Source organism: Anopheles arabiensis, chromosome 3, assembly GCF_016920715.1.
Source record: "Anopheles arabiensis isolate DONGOLA chromosome 3, AaraD3, whole genome shotgun sequence".
Taxonomy (NCBI): domain Eukaryota; kingdom Metazoa; phylum Arthropoda; class Insecta; order Diptera; family Culicidae; genus Anopheles; species Anopheles arabiensis.
In genome coordinates, this window is record NC_053518.1 from 6176657 (window position 1) to 6196694 (window position 20038).

Sequence of the window (20038 nt, forward strand, 5' to 3'; positions counted from 1 at the left end):
GCCCATCGGAGCGATCGAATGGGACGTGACAGGTCGTGTTTACTTTTCAGAACAGAAAAACGCAACAAAAACAAGGCAGAGTGAAACACACAGTGACAGATGTCAAAATGGAAGTGAGCAAACAGTAACGCTGCAATGATGTGACACAAATTCTGGTACTCCCTGGCTTTTTTCATTGTCCCCCCTTCCCAGTATTAGAAATCTTTAATATCACAGCAAAGAGAAGAAGAAGAAAAAACCTACACCAAGCAATCCCTAGATCACTCTAGAGACCGCTCGTGGACCACCTTTCCTTCGCATGGTCGGGCCAAGTTTCCCAATTTGGCCACAAACTCCCACCCAACCGGATCCGTGTGCGAGCGCGCACACACTAAAGAGAGAGAGGGCAGGCGACGAACCCCGGGCGAAAAATCTTGCCCTCACGTTCTACGCGGGTGCGCGCGGGCTTAGAAGAATTTACCACGGTCCATTGCGTCCTATTCTTGGGATCTCACCCTCAGCCCCTCAGCTATCTCTCCAGCACATCCCACACCGAGCGGTAGGCAAATGCTGTTGTGCTCTACCGTGTGCTACCGTGGTTATTCTGGAGCCAGAGCTATAACTCCCTCTCAGTGAAAGAGTTTTATATTTCAACTTGGAGCAAATATTTACCTTTTTATCGAGATGACGCACCACCAGGCACTAAGATGGAACGATGGATCAGGCTACTTCGGCTTCGGTTCGTTTGGTACGGTCAATTTCAAATTTTCCGGTAGCAGCAGCCGCGGGGGCGAGTGTTTCCGGGATGTTCCGGCCAACTTCCCTACGGTTTGATGGGGGGGGGGGGGCGAAATTTTCCACCCCTCGATATTTGGGGCTCACGCACGTCACGGAACGATACGCACACTAACCTCACAAACTAACACACACGAACACACACACAGACACTTTGCTTTTCCGCTTGTAAGTAAATACCTTTTTTCCGGTTTTCGAATTCGACTTCCAGCTGGCTGGCTGTGCGGGGTTTCAGCTCGAGTTGGCAAGAGATGTGTCTGTGGTGACTCTCTTCACGTCTCGATTCTGAGTTTGCTGTAGTTGATTCGCGCCTACTTTGATTTATCGATTCCACTCACTCACTTCTTTGACCCTTTTGGGCGGGGAATACACACAGGCACATACACAATCTAATGCACACACAGACACAGAGTAGGCTTAGCTACAATAGCAACAACAACAACCACACCGGTGCGCTGGTTCCACACTGTTAAATTCTTGCCGTTTAGTTGTACAAAAAGCTTGAACTCTTGAGCAGCAACGCCAACGTCCTCTCGGTGGCCCACCACCGGTGAATTAAGATGACAGATGGCGTACGAGGGTGTCCCGTCTTGTGGGCTGTTTTCTTCTTCACCTACGAGTTGGGTCCGCGGTGCGGTACACTTTCATCTAGTAACCTTGATCTGTTTTGGGGTTTTGCTGCCGCCGCCACCCGGTGGTTGATTTAGATTTGGCGTCTTTTCCGTCACCTTTGCTCCAGAAACTGAGGCGCCAGGTGAGTACCAACAAGGCGTTCGGCTCGTTGACAAGGGCCTAACAGACCAGCTGATTTGGTGGAGAGGACTCCAGTGACTTCTCCACTCCAAAGCCAACACGCCGGACACTCAAGATTTGAAGGCTCAAGTGAGGGGTCACTTTACACGTCTTCAGCTTCTGTGAAGCTCAGTGTTTTCCCCCCACATCATCTCCATTGAATGGCATCGAAAATGCGTTTTCGAAGCGTTTACGCAAGTGTTTACGCCGACGTCGTCGTAACTGTCGTCTGGTGATCTTGTGCGTCTCTCTCGCTTGCTCTCTTTCTCTCTTCTATGCCTTCTCGCGGTTTCGATTTACAACTCGTCGATGAACCTCAACTTGGCTTGTGTAGGCGAACCCTTCAACGCCAATGGGTTCATGGCTGTTTGCTAAAAAGCCTTTGGATTCTTTGGTCGAGCGAGAGTTATCGCAAAGCCCGGGGAAGAGTTGCCGAGAATGGGAGGGGATGGGAATGGGAACAAGGGAACTATCTTATCCTCTCTCCCACGCATCCACGGGCCCCAGACCAGGCCAGCTGCATCTGTGGGTAAGCTTGAGCTTTTCGAGCTTCCCGTTTGGAGGTTTGGAGGTTTTTGTTGAGCTGTTGGAGAGCGTTCTTGGAGCGCTGTTCTGGCTTTCGCTGCAACCGGTTCGGTCCAAGGCACCAAGCGTATGCTCACGATCGTTGTGGATTGTTTTTTGCATCATCGTTTTGGCGAAGGTTTTTTTGGTAAACTGGTGGCGAAGGGAAAGAAAGCTGTAACATAAGCCGAGCGGGACGAAGCTTTCTAGTCGCGACTGCTTTTACGCCCGACTTAGAGCCTCAGCTGAACAACGTTCTGGCTGGAGCAGATGCACGGTTGATCTTGCGAGGACTCGATCCGATCCGGGCAGCTGCAAAAGAGTGAACGTGAAATCGGGCTCTTCGCCGCGAAGAGATAACCCATCCAATCTCCCTGGAGGTGTTAGGTCTGCAAAGTCTTGGAGGAAGATCTTCCATGACGATACAGTGAGTGGAAACGTTTTTGTGGTTTTGGTCACGTTCCAACAACTCTGAAGATACCTGTGAGGTATTACAGTCATAAGACAAATTAAGTACTTCTTTGTTATGGACTTTCAACAACATCCAGAAATACTTTTTCTTCATTAAATTATATCTCTCCGACATCTTCCAACTCCAATACTTGTTCACAAAATCGCACCAAGATGGGCAATCGTACCGAGGCGGCCCCAACAAATCCATACCTCTCGCTAACAAAACCCCCTACCCAACATGCGCAGGGAAAAGAAAATCACACACAATCGACACAATCGACGCTCGGAGCGAACGCCCCACGAGTCACCGAGTCCATGACCACGAAGAGCGCAAGAGCGTTGCCGTCGAATGCGTCCGTCCGGTCGTCGAACGCTGCTGCTGCTGTTGCATGCAGTCTCCCCGCTTGGCGCAGGAAACACAGGGCAGTTGGAGAGAAATGTAATGAACACTAATCTGTCCTAGTCTGTGCGCACACCGTAACCGAAGTTCAAGGGCAGCTAAAATCGAAACTGAAACGATCGTATCGGCGTTCGGTAAGCTGATATTTCGAATTGCTTACACCCAAACGCAAACCACGCAATATCGATCAGACTCACATTTCAGCTTTCATGGCATTGACCCATCCACGCTGTGTAGCCACCGGCAACACCAAAAACCATGCTGTTTGATGGATGAGATGAGGGGTGCACGCGTGCTTAACCCGAAACCTTTTTGCCCAACTGGTGCCCAACGAGCTAGCCTGTCTGTCCGCGGTGTCTTCGCAGCATGCTGAGTGTAAAACATAGCAAAAACAAAAAAAAACATCACGAAACGTGAACACACACACACATGTGCGTTTGGTGACACAATTCCAACAACAAAAGCGCACACACCCACGGACTGGGGCACCTTTTGCGTAAACAAAACCCCATGGCGCACCAGAAGAATTAGTCATTTCCTGCGCGGTTCGTCGTGTCTGAAGCTCGGGCTGTCATCGATATTGAGAAGGAGGGCAGAAGAAGTAGAAGAAAAAGAGGGATCTCAAACAAAGCGTGTTATGTGATCTCGCCCGTCCGATCTAGCAAGCAGACACGAAAACAGAGCAACGATTAAAGCAGAAAGCTCGCTCTGTGCTACTTTGGAGTGAGACGGCATACAGCATCCCCCTTCACTCCATCAACAATACAAGGGGAAAGAGGGGGAGGGGGAGTTGCAATTTTATGCTGCCGGTGTTCGATTGATCGAGATTTCACTTTCGGCGTCGACGTCGTTTGATCATCAATCTAGTCGGGGGCGCAGGCCGATTCAATATTTATTGTCTTGACCCATTTTCTTGCAGAGCGATCTCCACCGCTCCCGGGAGGGAAAACACTGTCGACACGGCGCCACCGAGCGCAGTGAAAATGAAACACCGGAAGGGTAAGTGATTTATTTGCCCAAGCAGAACTGGGTCAGCCGGGCGGGAAAGTTAATGCTCATCCTATGATGAGTTTACCATGCTAATAAGCCACCGCCGGGTTCGTCGTCTGCTTCATCGGGGCTATAATTAAAGACTCGCGTCCTTTTGCCGAGCGTCAGCCAGTTTAGAGACGGAGGCAGGGTTTTATTAATCACACCCATCTGTCGGCATAAATCTTGGTGTCCCTGGTTCTCCCTCTGCTCTCTTCTCCAGCCACAACACATTTGCACAAAGCGTATGCCCTATAAACAAAATTCCAATGGGTTGTTTTTTTGCCGGCGTCTCTAACGCACACACGATCGTAATCGTTGGTGTTGCTGTTTCTTTGATTAATCGATAAACATTAGTTGGCCGTAAGTTTTATGCCCGTTGAGTGCTAATTTTATTCTATACTGATATGGAAAGTTTCCAACGCCTTTTTTCATTTGGTCAATGGCACTCGGCTACTTAAGAATTCAATCGGTCAGCATAAACAAAATAAGAAACATTTCGAACCTGTGCTGCTGCTTCTCGTCGTCTTCACAGACAGCGCTTCTTCAGGTGTCATAATTGATACAGTCCTTATTGGGAAGATGACACACACACGCACACACTCGCTGGATTAACGCCGGCCAGACGGCAGCAGCGCCATTAAGATATTAAACTCGCGCGTTGCTCACGTACCTCGTTCAACACCCCCTCCCGAAGGAGGAGAAGGGCGTACGTGAGGGTACCACCGCTTTGGTTTGGCAACATTTGACGTCGCCCAGAAACATTGTCGCCATCATTGCGGTGTTGGGTTTTGCTATTTTTAAAAACAATTTTACGGAAGCCGCAAACAAAGTCGCAACCTGAACAAATGTTTTCCCGCTGCCCGCAAAAGGAAGGCGGACGATTGGTAAGTGCCCCATACACCAAACCATGTTGATCCGCTTCCCATTGTGGGGTGCAGTGTGGACAGATGGGGGCACAAACAAAAAAATGGGCCAGAGAGTATCATGAATCTAGCCTAAACTGCCCATCGGAGCGATCGAATGGGACGTGACAGGTCGTGTTTACTTTTCAGAACAGAAAAACGCAACAAAAACAAGGCAGAGTGAAACACACAGTGACAGATGTCAAAATGGAAGTGAGCAAACAGTAACGCTGCAATGATGTGACACAAATTCTGGTACTCCCTGGCTTTTTTCATTGTCCCCCCTTCCCAGTATTAGAAATCTTTAATATCACAGCAAAGAGAAGAAGAAGAAAAAACCTACACCAAGCAATCCCTAGATCACTCTAGAGACCGCTCGTGGACCACCTTTCCTTCGCATGGTCGGGCCAAGTTTCCCAATTTGGCCACAAACTCCCACCCAACCGGATCCGTGTGCGAGCGCGCACACACTAAAGAGAGAGAGGGCAGGCGACGAACCCCGGGCGAAAAATCTTGCCCTCACGTTCTACGCGGGTGCGCGCGGGCTTAGAAGAATTTACCACGGTCCATTGCGTCCTATTCTTGGGATCTCACCCTCAGCCCCTCAGCTATCTCTCCAGCACATCCCACACCGAGCGGTAGGCAAATGCTGTTGTGCTCTACCGTGTGCTACCGTGGTTATTCTGGAGCCAGAGCTATAACTCCCTCTCAGTGAAAGAGTTTTATATTTCAACTTGGAGCAAATATTTACCTTTTTATCGAGATGACGCACCACCAGGCACTAAGATGGAACGATGGATCAGGCTACTTCGGCTTCGGTTCGTTTGGTACGGTCAATTTCAAATTTTCCGGTAGCAGCAGCCGCGGGGGCGAGTGTTTCCGGGATGTTCCGGCCAACTTCCCTACGGTTTGATGGGGGGGGGGGCGAAATTTTCCACCCCTCGATATTTGGGGCTCACGCACGTCACGGAACGATACGCACACTAACCTCACAAACTAACACACACGAACACACACACAGACACTTTGCTTTTCCGCTTGTAAGTAAATACCTTTTTTCCGGTTTTCGAATTCGACTTCCAGCTGGCTGGCTGTGCGGGGTTTCAGCTCGAGTTGGCAAGAGATGTGTCTGTGGTGACTCTCTTCACGTCTCGATTCTGAGTTTGCTGTAGTTGATTCGCGCCTACTTTGATTTATCGATTCCACTCACTCACTTCTTTGACCCTTTTGGGCGGGGAATACACACAGGCACATACACAATCTAATGCACACACAGACACAGAGTAGGCTTAGCTACAATAGCAACAACAACAACCACACCGGTGCGCTGGTTCCACACTGTTAAATTCTTGCCGTTTAGTTGTACAAAAAGCTTGAACTCTTGAGCAGCAACGCCAACGTCCTCTCGGTGGCCCACCACCGGTGAATTAAGATGACAGATGGCGTACGAGGGTGTCCCGTCTTGTGGGCTGTTTTCTTCTTCACCTACGAGTTGGGTCCGCGGTGCGGTACACTTTCATCTAGTAACCTTGATCTGTTTTGGGGTTTTGCTGCCGCCGCCACCCGGTGGTTGATTTAGATTTGGCGTCTTTTCCGTCACCTTTGCTCCAGAAACTGAGGCGCCAGGTGAGTACCAACAAGGCGTTCGGCTCGTTGACAAGGGCCTAACAGACCAGCTGATTTGGTGGAGAGGACTCCAGTGACTTCTCCACTCCAAAGCCAACACGCCGGACACTCAAGATTTGAAGGCTCAAGTGAGGGGTCACTTTACACGTCTTCAGCTTCGTTTTCTGCTCAAGCAGCGCGTCGGGTTTAATGTGTGTGTGTGCTCTATTTACGGCGTGCCTTAAGCCGTGCGAATAATGAATACAGCAGACAGTTCGTGCGCACAGTTGGGCACGGTGCTTCTTGCCTTCTTCCTTTCCCGCGCAAACGTTGCGCCGGGTGAAAGAACTGTTACTTGCCCTCGAGTGATTCTGCTGCTGCTGCTTCGGCTGTTTCCCGGCTACTTCTCAGTTGGGCTGTGCAGATAAAAGTCGGTGCAAAAAGAAGCGATTTTTTTTTTCTAGAGCGTCCACGTCCTTTGCAGTGGCCACCTGGTTGTGCCAGGAGAGCGCGTTGGACGTCTTAAGCTATGCAGGAGTGCGATTGTAAGCCACCTGGGCGAATATTAGTTTTGTAAGAAAGACAAACTCTTCGCGAGAGTATAACTTTTTGACTTGTTTTTTGCCTTGCGTTTTGGGAAGCACGTGCGATGGGCGCGACTTGTGCGCGAGTACTTTTCCTTCCTCTTCTTCGCTTTGCTTGCTTTGGCCGCGGCACAAATTCGCGGCACCAAACACTGCGGCGCGTTCCGAAGCACGTTTACGCACGGGAGACACGGCACAACCTGCCCTGACGTCTACGATTTCACGTCCGTTCGGGTTGCACGCCAACGCGATACTGAAGCTGCCCCAGGCCGGTTTGCGGGCTTCGCGCGAGCCGTCTCTTCTCGTGCGCGAGTGAGCGGTCGCGCGCGCGCCCGAGCGCGTTCGTTCGCTCGCGTGAAGAAAAAACAGAGCTTTGCAGCGGCCCTTGAGGAACGGTGAAGGTGCGGTGCGGCAGCCGGCCCAGGTGTGCGGACTGTTGTGTGTTTCCTGCGCCAAGCGGGGAGACTGCATGCAACAGCAGCAGCAGCGTTCGACGACCGGACGGACGCATTCGACGGCAACGCTCTTGCGCTCTTCGTGGTCATGGACTCGGTGACTCGTGGGGCGTTCGCTCCGAGCGTCGATTGTGTCGATTGTGTGTGATTTTCTTTTCCCTGCGCATGTTGGGTAGGGGGTTTTGTTAGCGAGAGGTATGGATTTGTTGGGGCCGCCTCGGTACGATTGCCCATCTTGGTGCGATTTTGTGAACAAGTATTGGAGTTGGAAGATGTCGGAGAGATATAATTTAATGAAGAAAAAGTATTTCTGGATGTTGTTGAAAGTCCATAACAAAGAAGTACTTAATTTGTCTTATGACTGTAATACCTCACAGGTATCTTCAGAGTTGTTGGAACGTGACCAAAACCACAAAAACGTTTCCACTCACTGTATCGTCATGGAAGATCTTCCTCCAAGACTTTGCAGACCTAACACCTCCAGGGAGATTGGATGGGTTATCTCTTCGCGGCGAAGAGCCCGATTTCACGTTCACTCTTTTGCAGCTGCCCGGATCGGATCGAGTCCTCGCAAGATCAACCGTGCATCTGCTCCAGCCAGAACGTTGTTCAGCTGAGGCTCTAAGTCGGGCGTAAAAGCAGTCGCGACTAGAAAGCTTCGTCCCGCTCGGCTTATGTTACAGCTTTCTTTCCCTTCGCCACCAGTTTACCAAAAAAACCTTCGCCAAAACGATGATGCAAAAAACAATCCACAACGATCGTGAGCATACGCTTGGTGCCTTGGACCGAACCGGTTGCAGCGAAAGCCAGAACAGCGCTCCAAGAACGCTCTCCAACAGCTCAACAAAAACCTCCAAACCTCCAAACGGGAAGCTCGAAAAGCTCAAGCTTACCCACAGATGCAGCTGGCCTGGTCTGGGGCCCGTGGATGCGTGGGAGAGAGGATAAGATAGTTCCCTTGTTCCCATTCCCATCCCCTCCCATTCTCGGCAACTCTTCCCCGGGCTTTGCGATAACTCTCGCTCGACCAAAGAATCCAAAGGCTTTTTAGCAAACAGCCATGAACCCATTGGCGTTGAAGGGTTCGCCTACACAAGCCAAGTTGAGGTTCATCGACGAGTTGTAAATCGAAACCGCGAGAAGGCATAGAAGAGAGAAAGAGAGCAAGCGAGAGAGACGCACAAGATCACCAGACGACAGTTACGACGACGTCGGCGTAAACACTTGCGTAAACGCTTCGAAAACGCATTTTCGATGCCATTCAATGGAGATGATGTGGGGGGAAAACACTGAGCTTCACTGCGGCACAACTGCAATTGCAGCTATTGTGACAGGGCGTAGAACTTTTGTATGAATCAGTTGTATGCTCCTATGTCTTAAAAAAATAACAAAAAAAGAAATTTTAAGAGAAAATTGCTTTCGACAAGACATTTCACAGTGTTTCGTGACTGCCGCATTAGGTCCATCAAACACACTGTCCATCTTTGGTCTTGGCGTGAAAATTGAAAAAACGACAACCTTTTCTGCTCGCTCTTCCCGGAGGTTAATGCATACTCAGCCCTTGTGTATATGGACCAAAACCATTTTCCTTACTAACCCGACGTGCCAGAAGATTAACTTCCAGGCGGCGATGGCTTTACAATTTAACCTTCACACCTGGGCCATTCCCCGTTTGCCAATTACCTTTACGGATAATTTTATTGCTCTGTTCGTTTCCTCTCTTTGTTGCGCTAAGGTCTCTCTCTCTCTGTGTGTCTGAAGTACGCGTGATTTTTATTTACTTTCAATCAACAGCGAATAAAGGCAAGCGTATAAAACTGAGCCCGGGCTGAGCTTCAAACCAACCCCGCTACCGTTCTTGCCCACCTAAAGTGGCGCGACTGCATGCGCACTTAAAATGCCACAGTGCTGCCACACACACTGTGCCGTGTTACATTTTTTCGGCAACAATTTTAGCTCCAGCCGTCAGAAGTGTTGCGTTAATTGTTAAGTAAGGTTAAGCGGCGTTAAAACCTTTCCCTTGCTATTCTTCGTTCCTCGGCTCCGTGGGTGAAGGTGTGAGGTAGCGAAAACATGGCCCCAAAACAAGGCGAAAATGCATCACAATTGCCTACGCCACCGTCCACTTATGGGGCTGGTCCCGACAGCCAAATGGACGGATTTACGATGACATGCCACCCCAGCCCCATGATCCTGTCTGCGCCAATATTCGAGCAAAAGCCCACAGTGCTCCGTGGAGGATCTTCACCCGTGTGTGTGCAAGCAATTGTGCACGTACAGACGCTTTTTTTATGGCCCCATCAAAAGCGTCCCACCAAAGCGGAGCTTATCTTGCGTCTCGCTGCCAAACACATACACAACCACAAAGATGAAGCCCGTGTGAAGACAACGACTCGTCTGGGCAGCAAAAGGTTGGACATGATCTTTCCAACCGCTCCGATTGACGCGAACGCCCAGGAAGGCAGGCGATGATGGCAGGAGAAGCCGCGGCCACGGCAGAACCAACTGCCGCTGACATCGGGCGTTCGGGCGGTCGCGATTTTTTGAATGACCCTTTCTCGATCGTTCCCTTACCGAGCGAAGGTGCAACGAATCGAACGCAAACGCACTCGGTTTCAATTTTCAATCCCTCGCAAACGAATGAATCATAAATCATCTTTACCTTTCCGATTGTGGGACCGTTCCAGACGGCCGGCGAGCATGTGGAACGAACATGGCACAGAGGCTTACAGACAGAAAGACACAGTGGTGTGTGGACTGCTTTCGCCCAGAGACAACAGCGCGCTTTTGACGATAAACGATGAACACGACGGTGAGCTTCGACCATTTGGAGACTAATGAAGGATGCGGAAAGAAGCGGAATATCCAATGGGTCGTCGACGAAACGCAACGCAATGCATCGGGAGAGACACACGTCGTCGTCATGAAAGTAAACGAAGTATAATTTATAATACCATCACTGCCAACGACGCTTTACGATGCAAAGAGGGGCCCCAAGGGTACGCTGTCTAGTCGCTTCCTAGTTCTCGACTTCTCGCGTTCTAGATTGGCCAGTGCAAACAACAGATGGCCCAGCCAAGGGGTGTGCTTGTTCGCATGCCCAAACCGCGTAGGTGTCTGATCTGCACCGTAGTTGGTTGCTCCCTGATCACCCCGTCCGTACCAGTCCCATTCGATCGAATGGACACTTAATTTCAAGCTGCAATGTTCAATCATAATGTCGTACAGTTTATCTTCCTCCGACCGGGACGGGTTTATCTTACTCCGGGTATGCAAAGCACGAGTGCAGCAGCGCCTAGCGCTTAGATTGATCGTTCCAGTTTATAGCCGTTTTGTGGTAGTAAGCAAATTAATCGACTCGTTGTGTGTGTGTATGTCTCGTTACTACGGAGCAGTGCAAAAAGGATAAGAAAGCCTTAATGCTACACTTTACTGTGCCTTCCTTCAAGCTCTTCTTGTCATGAGGGAGGCGAGTTTTGCAATAAAAAAGATAATTAGCTCTATCGCAAATGAGCGGGCGATTAATTTCCTTCGGAAAACTGATGCACCATTAGATGTTTTGCATTTTTCCACTTCCCATATTCTAGTTTGTTTTTATGTCGTTAATCCGATTAGATTCCTGTTTATTTCGGCTTGGCATGAGGACTTTTTGAGGTAGCGTTGAATCAGTTTCTTACTTTACAATTTCTAATCATTTTGATGAAGTCTTCAGAATTCTTGAGGTATTTTCAGATAACTGTGACCTATAAAATGAATTCCAAAATACATATATCTATCTAAAACTCGGACAGACACAATATAAAAACTTCCTGTGGTAACTTCCCCTCGAACGACTTTAAGCGTCTCGATTGCCAATTGTCTGACTGTCCAAATATTTAACCTCCCAGTGACAGACAGAGATGAACCTCTTCAGCGTACACCAAAGTCTACCTCCTGGTTTATACCATCCCTACTACCTCTACGAAGATTAACGAATCCAATCCGAAACGGTAATAAAGTAGCTCTTGCGCACACTCGTTCGAGAACCCAGCCCGTCCGTCCATCCGTCCGTCTGAGCCGCTCGTTCACTGCACTGCAATCAAACTGCATCAACGATGCACAACCCCGTGCGATGCACCCATTAAAATAAAAGCGAGACAACCCTGACGGCAGGCGAAACCAAAGCACAAGAAGAAAAGGAAGAAGAAGACGGGGAAAAAACCCCATCCCCACTGCAACTAACGAACGGCGGTCGGAACAATGCTACATAAATCAAGGCACACCGAAGCCCGTTTTGCAGACCGAAGACATTTGTTGGATCATCCCTCTTTGCGCGCGCGGCCATGAAATTGAACTCGCCACGATCGAAGCAAAGAGCAGCCGCAGCAACGAACGCTTCTGGTTCTTCGGAGCATCCTGCGCAAGCACAGTGCAAGCGACTTGTGATCTTGCGTAGCGGCGGAAGCCGCCCCAGCTTAATAGCTCCGGTAAATCCCCTTTTTTGGCCCCGTTCAGACCGGCACCTCACCTCAAGACACCGCAACCCAGCAAATGAACTCCCCATTCAGCGCCAATCCGTTCCAGTTCCAAGCGGCCTAAGCCGCTGATCGATGCTGATCGACCGGATCGGATCGATTATTCATCGATGTCTGGTGGGATGTGCTGCTTCCTCTTCCAATCCATCTGGATCACCCACTGCTGCTGCTGCAGCTGCTGCTGACTTCATTTTCAGCGCAAAACCAAACCGATATCCGTTACAGTTTTATTAACTTGTTATAACGGCTCGAGACAGGGCATGGCAGCGGTGGGCCACCAATCGGCCACCCATCCCCGTCCCGTCACCACAAACGTGGCTGTGATGATGATCATGTTCACGGGCGCTTCACACCGGAGCGAGCGTGTTTCTCTAACGACGAACCGTGTACCATGCGTGACCGCAGAGCGCGCCCCGCGACCCTTCTAAACCCCGTTTTGGGTAGGCACAAATATGGCACAGTGAACGGGGCCTAGCACCGTCGATCGCGATCCGTACGCGAGCCAGCCAATCCATATTCATTGCGATTAGCAGGCAGAGCGGCAGAGTTGTGTAGTTGGAGGAGAAAAAAACGGTACAGCATACGGAGCGGATTGTTGTTCTGTAGCGAGTGCAGCAGCGGTCACTTGGAAATGGAGACTTCTGTCTGGATTGTAAGGAAGAGATATTGCGCTGTAGTTAACTGCTCTTGTAAGACGCTTCAAGGAGGACCTGCAGGTCATGCCCAGAAAAGCAGAGGGAAAACAAGGGGCAACGAGATCGGGGTAACATGGTACAAGTAAATGAAGAGGAAACCGGGAGTTTAAAACAACCGATCAATTCAATGCTAATGGCAGGATCGTTGGATGGCTGGCTGTGCTATTCAGAGTGCAAAATAGTGCAACTCGGTGCCTTCCTGGGGGATGAACAAGACATTGGACTTGGTGGACTTAAATAACACAACTGTGACAACTTCCAATGCATCCAGGAAGGGGCGTTATGAAGTTACAGCGACGCCCAGCGATGATCTTGTAGAAGGGCGAATGGACAAACCTCTCAGGTCATTAGTTCAATCCACACAACAGCCAGTAGCCATGCTCCCATAGTTAGATCAAGTACATCGTTCAATAAATTCTAACGCTTCCATTACGCAAACCCCCGGCCAAACCATTCATGCGACATTCTTTATAAGCCCTTGAATCGTGGCACATCTAATTTGTGTTCCACCGTTTTGTAAGCGTGTTCAATAGTCGGTTTAACTTTATCGCTCAATAAATAACCTTTGCCCTGGTGCGGCCGCCGTGCTTGTTGACATCGGCTAAGGCCACCACACACGCCTGGGACACACATGGGCAAATTAGCATTTGCTACCGTTTTGAACAGTCGATAGGGATTACAGTCTATGGGCATGGGTACTCGAGAGAGTGTTAAGCACACACTCTAGTGCCGTTTGTGTCATCTGTATCGTACATTTAGTGTTGAGTAAGTAAAGGACACCTTGCCAAGGATGTTCAGTGCTTCCATTCGCTTTGAGGGTCAATTATGAAAGCTTTATAAAGATGAGAAGTTTATGATCTCATATCTTAAGGTTTGCTCTTTAGAATGACACATTAGATAACTTATTGTAAATGTTCATAAAAAACCTCCTTCTCCTTGATCTCCCTTCACACAGCAGCATTCATCTCTAGCTCCCATCAATAGCTTCCACGAATAATTTTCCCTTTTTCTCTTACCAACACTTTCCATCGAACTGAGGAATGAACTATTTTCCAAGAATGCTCCACCATCGTGCATTCGTCCGAAGAAAAGTGGCTCCTTCCATCGTTCACCACATTCCCTTCTCGTTTATGCGGAAAATTCCACCTTCCCCATGTGGCTGAGGAACCAACTTTCGATACACCACACACAAACACGCCATCGATGACGGGGCGTCACATACTTTCAGGAGAAAAGGTGACCCGATTACTTTGCCAGCCTCTATTTTCCTATCATTCCACGGACAACACGGTGCCAATGAATTGCAGAACGATCGGTGTAGTTCACCTCTCTCCGTCATACGCAGTCTCATGCGCGAAAGTGCTGCAAGAATTAGCTTCCTTCTTCGTCTCATAACAACACACGCACACACAATCACTCCTCTACTAGCCAGCTACACGAAAGCATTTCCTCATACTCGCCGAACTGAACCCATTTTCCTCGCGCGCCCTTTCGCGTCGCCGTTGGGAGGTAGTTGAAGTTTAAATTTTTCCTTTCTCTCTCACGGCTGCATGCCCCAGCTTGGTCGCTTGCGTGTACAACTGATTGTGCGTGTGTGTGTGTAGTTCACAACATCGCCAGCAGTTGTTGTACATAATTACTTAGACCCACTTCCGATCGGTGTGAGAGTGCTAACGCTGCTACTGCTGCTGCTGCTGTTTTGTAATTAACCATTTCTTACGGTCCACCCATCATCATCATCATCGTCATCACGGTTTTTTTTTTCGTAGCGTGTGAAAGGAAAAACAAAACACCGTTTGACAGTTTTCGACACATTTCCGAACAGACAGGGAACATGGCAGCGCCGAGAAAAAGGTTCGTCGCTTGTGGTGAAGTCTTTTGTTTATTCCACTCGAAAATAAGCAAAAGCGGGCAGCCGGTTGGAAAGAAAAGCGTGTTTTAATTGTTCACAAAGCCCCTTCTTCTTCTTCTTCTTCATTATTTTCACTCTGATTGTGTAGCTTTTAATACGCAAATGGCATGGAATGACTCATTACGACAGCTCGGCAAGCAAGCGCGAGAACGTTCTGGATAGGGCCCAACAGAACCTTCCCTGCCCTGTCCCTTCAATGGCATGTTCAAAGGAACCTTCCGGCAGCACGTTTCACGTGTCCATCTGTGAGACTCTCTACAAAGATACGCACACACACACACCAAAAAAAACAACTGTCTGAGCGCATCATTCCTCCGCAACATCTAAATCATGTCGAAACACTCGTCCCAAAACGGGCTAACTAACAAAAACAAGCTTCGTGTTCGTGTGCGTGTGTGTGTATGTTGGCAGCTGGGGTCGATTGTTTGGCTTTTACCATAACCGTACCTTAACCCTGAAAAAGCAACACATGCAAAATCGGACCTCTTCCGGAAGATAAACAGAGGGCCTCCGCACAATGGGCCTCCGCCACGAACGCGCAATCATCATCCGCGGCACGGTGGACCACAAGACCGCTTGCGCGAGCGCGTTCGTTCGTTTGCGTGCCGTACCGATGATCGTCGGCTGTATGGTGGAGACTGTGGTGCGTGTATTGATTTACGAGTCAGCGCAATTGCATGTTGATCTGCTGGTCGGATACTTTGAACCGTTTCGACCGAACAACTCGCGCACAGGATCAACTCCTGCGCGCGCGCGCACTATCAGGCTGCCGACAGACACTGGTTGCGTGTGTGTGTGTGTGTGTGTGTGCACGCCGCAGCCGCCACTGCCACCACTGCCGCCTTATTAATCACACTGTAAGCGCATGCCAAAAAAGGCAAACGTTAGGTCATTAAAAACCTCGAAATTGATCGTTATGCACGATCACCATCGCTGATTATCATTCCGCATTCGACGACGACGACGACAACGGCAACGCTGACTGTTGCCGTGCTGTGGAGGGTTACGGGGGTCGCTCCCCGTACCAGTTGAACCCAACCAACCCGCTAGGAACGTGTGTTTTTTTGGTTTTGTTCGGTGCCCGCTGCCTCGTATCCTATTTTCCCAAATGGAGATTTGTAAAAACAGAGCGCCGGTATTTTTGACTCGATCGTCGTCGATTGACAAGTCAGCGAGAAACGCCAGCCAGGTGGTGTAGTGTGCTCTCTTGTGTCTTGTGCCACTGTGGCACTCCATTGCAAGGAGGGCAAGTCGCGTTCTATCCAGCCGAAGGATAGGAAGACGGAAATCGAATTCGGCATCGGTATGTGATTTTGATCTTGCCCATTTTGATGCAAAATTTATGGTAATTGGATTGTCAGCAAAACACACAATCTGTTTCTCTCTGGTTGCAACTACTACTATAACTAGCTCGGTGTTTTAATAAGGCGGAAGTACATTCATTACAGCAAACAGTACGACACACAACACACAGGAGCTATCTACTACAAGTCGTACGCGAGTAGCTGCTGCTTGTAAACAAAAGCGTCCACTTTCAGTTTGACAGCTGTCATTTTTAAAGCACTACTAAACGGCGCCATTCTACCAACAGAGCACAATAATGAGATACATTTGGAGGGTATATATTTTTATTATTCAAATATTATAATACACCGTCGTGCTCCGTAGCATCCCGTCCTTGGCAAAGTTCTCCCCTGCACCCGTACGAGTTGCCCTTTCGCTTTATCCCGCAAATCCAAAAAAGGATTTGCAATATCTGCATAACCGTAACGCGCGCGCTCGCTCGCTCGCTCGGTTAATGTGTGTTTCGTGTCGTATGCAGAAATCATATTCAACCGGAGGAAATAAAAAAAATGCTAAATAAAATGCAAAAATCACACACACACACACACACACGAGCAGGAAAAAGGCGACCGTCTTGGAAGCGTGTGACACCTCTATCTGCATTCGACACAACATGATATTTTATCACCCGTCAGCACCGTGCTCCCCCACCCCTGACAGTGCCTGATGGTCGTGATTGAACTTGAACTTGAAAAATGTGCGACCCTTCATGCGCACGGAGCGGGGGGAAGGGGTGGGGGGGTGTACAAGAAAGGCTTCCGGGTTCGTACCGTGCCAAGTACTGGCCAAGCAGTTTCCCTAGATGGGCATAATGTTTCTGCGCACCGGAAACCACTACACCCGTCGTCACTGACTCTATGCTTGGCCGCTTGGGCTGGCAAACGTGTGTATTTGAAGTTTCAGTTTTATCTGCCAACTGTCGTGACGCAACCGTTAGATGATTTACGGTACATCATTATTAGTAACGCGGAGCAAATAACAACAAAAAAAGGCTCAACAAATGATGCTCCTCACCCAAAAATGGTTGATGGCTGAGCATGATCAGTTCAGGGGCCTTGTGAGTTGATTTGACCGGTACCGTCTAAGGCAAACCGGAACCGAAACGGGGCGTTAATCAAGTGGAAAGAACGCGCAAAGACAGCAGAAACAAACAAACCATTTGACAGGCTCAGCGTGTGTGTTTCGGTAGTTTGATTAGAGAAGCGGCAGAAAGAGTGATCTGTGAAACAGTTGAGTGATATGATAGTGACAGAGCGTCAGCGCTATCTTTACACTACTGATCAACGATCATCCTGTAGAGTAGATATCCTACACGCTACGCGAGCAGCGAGCGCAGAGGGAAAGCTTTCCATCCATCACATTGGACAGCCCGGAACAACTCACCACACACAACACAACCACCGGCAGCAACATGTTTTTCTCGCCTTTCCTTCTTCACCCCCACGGGCCACATATGTCTGTGCGTTTGTGCATAATTTAGTACAAAGAAGTAGACGGTGAACGGTTCCGATTTAAATATCGAAAGTGTAGCAAGCGCCTCTCAACTCATTTGCCTACCGAAAGGAGGAGGAAAGGAAAGGTTTGACGGACACTGGCGGTATGAAATACATTTTTTCCCCCCATTTCCTGCGTTTCCAAGATGTCATGCATAAATTGCTTCATCATTTGGCCGGGCTGCTTCCGAAACTATTTCTTTTGCTATTTTGTAAAAAGGAAGTAACTTTCGTCTGCTGCAAGTATGTGAGTGTTCTGTTTTTTTTTTCTACTGCTTTCTTCCTTCCTCAAAGCTTTCCTTCTAGAGCCTGTGTGGTATGCAAATTTCCTGCTTTTTTTTGTTTTTGCGCCGACATGACATGAGAACTGACATTTGCATGAATAATTTTGCACAAACATTTCCGAATCCATACCAGTGTTGGTGCTTTGTGCATTTTTTTTCGTCTTCCATCCATCCCTGACGCCGCTGTACAAACATGCGGAATGTACATTAAGGGCTGAGCGGTACATTTGCAAAACATCGTTCGTTTTAGTGTGTGTGTGTCTCTCTCTCTCTCTTCATGCATCTCCCTCTATTTTCTATTTCTCCGTTTTTGCCGATCATCGATCCGAAATGACGATCAATCAAACACATTAAGCAAACTGACCGAAACACAATGTTTTCATTAACAAAAAAAGAAGGGTAAACAGCACAGGAAGGGAAAAACGGTGAGCTGTGTAGGGTCTCTGTGTGGTTGCGTTTTATACAATTTGTTATGTTATTTTCATCACTTCACCACACCACAAACACACTCCTTCATTTGAGGGGGATAATGCACTCTTTTTTGTTTTGATTGATGCTTTATGTGTGCGCCACGCGAAGGAGTATAAGGAGGGGGATGGGGGGGAGGGAAGGGGCCTTCTGGCCGACTGTTACTGATCGATGCTGCTAACGAAGTTGCATAAGCGAGGAGTTGTTTCCCCCTTTTTCGGTCGGCTTTAATAGCATCGTTTGCACAAATTTGTTGTTATCTCTGTTGTACTTCGTTTTACTTTTGCTCCTCATGTTTTTTTTCTCCTCCCCTTTCATATGTTTCATCTAGTTTCATGTTTACGCATGTTTGTTTTTTGTACCACATACACAGACACACACTTCAGCAGTCGACTTTTTCCTCATTTTTCATTGTCCACTTCTATTACAACGATTTCTTCCTTCCTCTCTCGTTAAAACCGCCGCAGCTTTTTATAGCTTTTTTTCTCCAATTATTTTCTTTCCCCCAAATCCACCTAACCACTCTTCACTGTGTGGTTGTGGTTCAATTGTTTTTCTCTTGCTTTTGGGTTTTTTTTTTCTTTTTTGCTTCATTTTTTTTTCATTTTCTTCACAGCTTTGTTTTTGTTTTTCACTTAGTTTGTGTTACAAGCTATTACTCTTTTGTTTTCTTGTTATTACTTTTTCCCCTTCTTGCTATCTCTTCGCTTACTTACTTGATCGATGCTCTTCTCTTTCTTTCTTTTTTTTTTGCAATTTCTTCACACTTTTCTGTACTGCAGGGGCAATTTATTTACTTCACTTTTTTTTCGTTCGTTTTCATTCGCCCTATCGATCGTTTATGCTCGTTCGGCGGTGCTCATTGCACCACTGCGAGCTGGTGGAAAACTCACTCGATGATCCATCACAGCTGTTAAAACTGCAGCACGTGGGCTGCTGCTCGGGGATGTTTTACAGCCACTCTCCCCTTCCCCCCCATCGGCAGCAACTAAAGGCGTTATGTAGTAAAAGATTCAATTTTCCACACGCCCCATGGGTTTTGTGGAATCGCACCCGGCCTAAAGCATCCACGTGATGATACGTGCTCTCTTCAATTCAACTTTCACTAGACTTGAGCGTCGGTGCTTTGTCGGTAACGCTTCTTTTACCACCTGCCAGTACTAAAAAAAAAAACACCAAAATGCAGTTGGGAAGAGCGATCCAGTGCTTCAAATCAATTGTGGCGATGAAATTTTAACACTTTCGGGTGCTGCCACAAAACCACCAAACGAACCATGCACGAGCCGTGCTTAACTGACCCAACAAATCGGCTACCTCTCTCTCTGCACGGACCGTAGCGCCTATCGCTTCCAGCGGAACCATTTTCCACTGAAGCTGAGCGGAAAACTGTCCGGCATGTGCTGTGCGGTCATTTTTCACGCACCATTTCCCCCACTCGGGGCGTCATTTTCGTGATCGCTAGCGATCGCAGTTTTGCTCGGAGAGCTAAAAGTAACCAAAAAAAACTACAATCACGTCCTCGCTCTCTTCCGCGACGCGGGGGAAAACGCGCCTGACCTAGTTTGTGGTCGCGGGAAGATTAGTGAGTGTCCAGCTGACTGCTGCTGTTAACCCTTTAGTAGACCCTTTTACTTTGCTGTACACATACCGGCCGGACATCAATCTTTCGCCCGATAAGCACGAAGGGACTGGGCGAGGGGACGAATTGTGTTACGATTGTTATGCAATCGGATAAAGCTGTGTGCTGCCGTTCGTGGTCGCGATCGG

At 48.6% G+C, this 20038-nt stretch overlaps 1 protein-coding gene across 4 annotated transcripts in view; it reads right to left on the minus strand.

Moving 5' to 3' along the window:
- Positions 1 to 20038, minus strand: part of LOC120904887 (mucin-5AC) — a 64048-nt gene that overhangs the window by 38942 nt on the left and 5068 nt on the right. For 3 of the 4 annotated variants that reach the window (XM_040315351.1, XM_040315349.1, XM_040315347.1), the window contains exon 1: positions 652 to 1644. The exons of the other annotated variant lie outside the window; for it this stretch is intronic. The gene's annotated coding sequence lies outside the window, so the exon portion shown is untranslated. Of the gene's footprint in view, positions 1 to 651; positions 1645 to 20038 lie in introns of those variants that run through there. 4 annotated transcript variants of the gene reach the window in all.